A 3,512-nucleotide genomic window follows, 5' to 3' on the forward strand; every position below is an offset into this window, starting at 1 on the left:
TTCCCACTGGCTCAAAACAGTACTGCTTCCTTTGCAATCGTTTGAAATAAGGTGGTACAAGATGACCCTTTACCTTGCGAGTAGTAAGACCTACCAGATACCTTTGGTGGGCAAGTACGATAAGTTTGAGGGGCCTCAGAATACCGAGAAAATGTTTGAAGTTAGCCTTATTCCTAACCAGGGGTCTAAAGCAACAAAGACGTTCCTCCTTTGAGGCGTAGCGGAGGCCTATGACCAGTTTGACCGCCCTGACCTCAAAGCACCCGAGATAATCCAACAGGCCCAAATCCTTGAAATATCTCTTGTTACCCCAATGATTTTCCCAGTTGCAAGCGGCGTTGAGGGGTACCAAGAAGTCATGATCCTACAATACGTAAAAATCCCAGAGGCAGAAAGGAGGGCTCGGCAACGGGATCCTAAGCGGCACGTGAAGATCATGCCCATCCATTTTTCAGCCACCTTCTGCATGGGATTTCATTAACCGGGCATAAAAGCAGGTGGAGGTAGATAACTAATGGTTGATAGAACAGAGGGGGAGCCACTGGCTCAATGCTTGATCCCCCTGTCGTATTTAGAGTTTGAGTTGATCAGCGACCTTTTGAACTGCGGGTGCCACCTGTTTTTCCAGAAGGGTAAATAGCGTCTCTCGGTGGAAAAGAAACGGAGGGTGATCAGAGAGGATTTTGTAGGAGACTGCGCGGTAAGGGCACCACATCCCAGAGGGTCTATAGGGCTGGATGTGGATTCGCTCCCTCATGGAATCGGCCTTATAGATGTGGACGATTCCTTTGTTGCGCGCGCTATTAGAGACTACCTTGGGAATGACGATTCCTTTATACAGGAAAGGACTCCCTCGGGCGGCCTCCATCTTTGGGGGCGGGGGATTCCCCTCTGGGAGAAACCTATGAAGGGCGGTTTGTGTTTAGCAGGCGTTCGTGTAGAGTATTTTTCCAGCTGGAGAATAACAATCTTGGGAGAGGGCCATGAGGTCTATAAGAGGGCCCCCCTTGCTGGATTAGCTGTGTTCCCGCATCCTCTCTGGCCCACCCAGGAGGGCTGCGTAGCTGAGGTTAGAACGCCTATTCTTAAGGGGACCCGGTGGAACACTCTTTACGGGCAAGTAATGGGTAACCGGGCTATGCAAAAGGAGACCCTCATCTTCCAAGCTCGCTATCTTTGTGACCCCCCCTTTGAGAAGGAAAAGGAGCTTGACCTCTTGAGAATCCTTGAAAAATGAGCGGATGAGCAGGCAGGCGAATATGGAGGAGATAAGTCTAAGTTGGACCTCGAACTAGACGCCCACATAGGGGCGTTACTGGCCGATCGGTTTAAGGATACCTGGGCCTACCTGCTTCCAGACGAGCAGTGGTATGAGTATAAAAATCAAAGATGGGATAGTCCGTCCGGATGGGTTTACGAGATACTAAATAAGATAGAGGAGGAGATGAAGGGAATGGGGGTTGTGTTCACACGTCCCCAAAGGAAGAGAATGAGCTCCCAACATCTTCTTAAATCAGTAGAGGAGCGCCTGCGCCGGCTCCTTAAGCCGACCAGGACGGTTGATTCAGGGCTCCCCTTTCTCAATGAAGTACTTGTTCCCCACGAGTCAAGGCCGTTGTTTCACCCGCCCTGTTCCTTGTGGGTCTGCAGGAGCTATGCAGGTATTGAGTTGGATATGTGTACACCAATGACCCCCATCCAGAAAAGCTTCCTCCTTACCGTGATGGATGGAGACGTCCTAAAGTTAAACTTGTTGAGAGCCTTCCTGAGGCTAGTCTTTACATTGGATACCCGCGAGCAGTTCAGTCTCTTTCTGTGGGGTCTCGGGGCCATGGGAAATTCGACCCTAACAGCGCTATTGGAGCACTTACTAGGGGAGAGGTGTGAGAGCCTGGTTGTGAGCCGGATAGCAAATAGATTTGAGTTGACACTGGTTGAAGGTAAGAACTTGCTGCTCTTCCCAAATGTTACTCGACAACCGAGTAATTCGGCTGCCATCATATTGAAGAGGTTTCTCTCCAACGAGAGGGTAACTGTGGAGGCTAAAAGGAGGCCCGCTATGTCAGTTAAGGCCGGCGCCCACTCCCTTTTTACGGCCAACTGGAGGTGTCTTGACGTGGACCGATCTAGCGGGGCGAGGAGACACTTCCTCTTTATACAAACACCCAGAACGGTTACGCGCCACAATCCCTTTCTTATTGATAGGCTCAAGGGGGACGCCAGCGGGCTAGTTAACTGGGCCTTGGGAATGCCGCCAGACAAGACCCGGATAGGTCATAGTGTGGAAGCCCTTAACGAGTTAACAGGAGGCGGGGTGAACTGCTCAGGGCTTATCGAGTGGGTGACAAAAAAGCTTAGATATGACCCAGGGGCCGAAATACTACTAGGAGCAAAGAAGGTGCCTATTCCCAGGTCTCTCTACGAGGATTATATCCTCTACGTGGATGCAAATGGGATAGAACCTATCCCATTTAACCAATTTGGGGATGTTCTAGACGACGTCATAAGGTCGTAAGGGTATCGCGACGTTGTTATTAGGAGGAGATCTATAGGGAGAGTAGTGCAAGGGCTAAGGCTGGGTCATGGGGAACCCATAAGGAAGAAAAAAATAACAGGTTCAATGCGGTACCTGATGAAGACTGATCCTTGGCCGGGGTTTAAGGAGGACAAGGAAGGATGGGAATGGGGAGGCTGCGAGACAGTTGACCACGTTGAAAGCGTGGGCAATGTCGATAGTGTCGATAGTGCTGATACTTTATCCAGCGGGGAACACGTGGACGAACAGGAAGAGGAGACCAAAGAGGAAGGTACCCTACCCCCCAACCTAGGACCAGTCCTGAAAGAAGGACAGGCCGTGGAAGCCAGGGAGGGAGAGCCTCTGCCTAATCTAACCCCCCCGGAAGTGGAGAAGACCCTGGGGCAGTATCTAGAGCTTAAAGAGGCCTATGGAAGAAAGGAGGTATGGACAGAGGACCAGATGGTTCAGTGGGTTGTATCTAGCATTAAGATAAGGGAAGGTCTAAAGGAATAGGTGGGGGGGCTCTATCTGCAGGTAGAGAAAGCCCCCCCACAAACGGGTTACGGGCTGCCACCCTTATTATCGAGTACTACCTTGGCCGGCTTGCCTTACACTCTATCGGGCCAGTTGGGCTCTGGTCCACTCTTAATGGCATACATAATTTGTCTCTTTCCTTGGTGACCAGCTCTAGTTTGTAATACATCCTTGGTTTTTAACACTAGATGCATGCCATGTCCCAAGTGTGCACGCATCATGGATTCTTGCATGTGCTTGTAAGGAAATGCTGGAGATCAGATGGAGTCCAAGAGTTTAATGAGTAGTGTTCCATGCAATTCAAAGCTCCATCCATTTACAGTGAGTGCACATTTTGTCCTATTGTAGAATATATAGTGCTAGTTGATGCTCTTTGGTTTGCTTTGTGCTTCCAAAATACACTGTACAATGTTCTATATGAGTGTTAATATCATGTGAGCTACCCCTTACATTTGATGTG

At 49.8% G+C, this 3,512-nt stretch overlaps 1 pseudogene; it reads left to right on the top strand.

Moving 5' to 3' along the window:
* Positions 1–1,123: 1,123 nt before the first annotated feature.
* On the top strand, positions 1,124–3,199 carry LOC147455784 (uncharacterized; annotated as a pseudogene).
* Positions 3,200–3,512: the final 313 nt, after the last annotated feature.

The sequence above is a fragment of the Adiantum capillus-veneris genome, chromosome 6, assembly GCF_014529385.1.
Source record: "Adiantum capillus-veneris isolate H3 chromosome 6, ASM1452938v2, whole genome shotgun sequence".
Taxonomy (NCBI): domain Eukaryota; kingdom Viridiplantae; phylum Streptophyta; class Polypodiopsida; order Polypodiales; family Pteridaceae; genus Adiantum; species Adiantum capillus-veneris.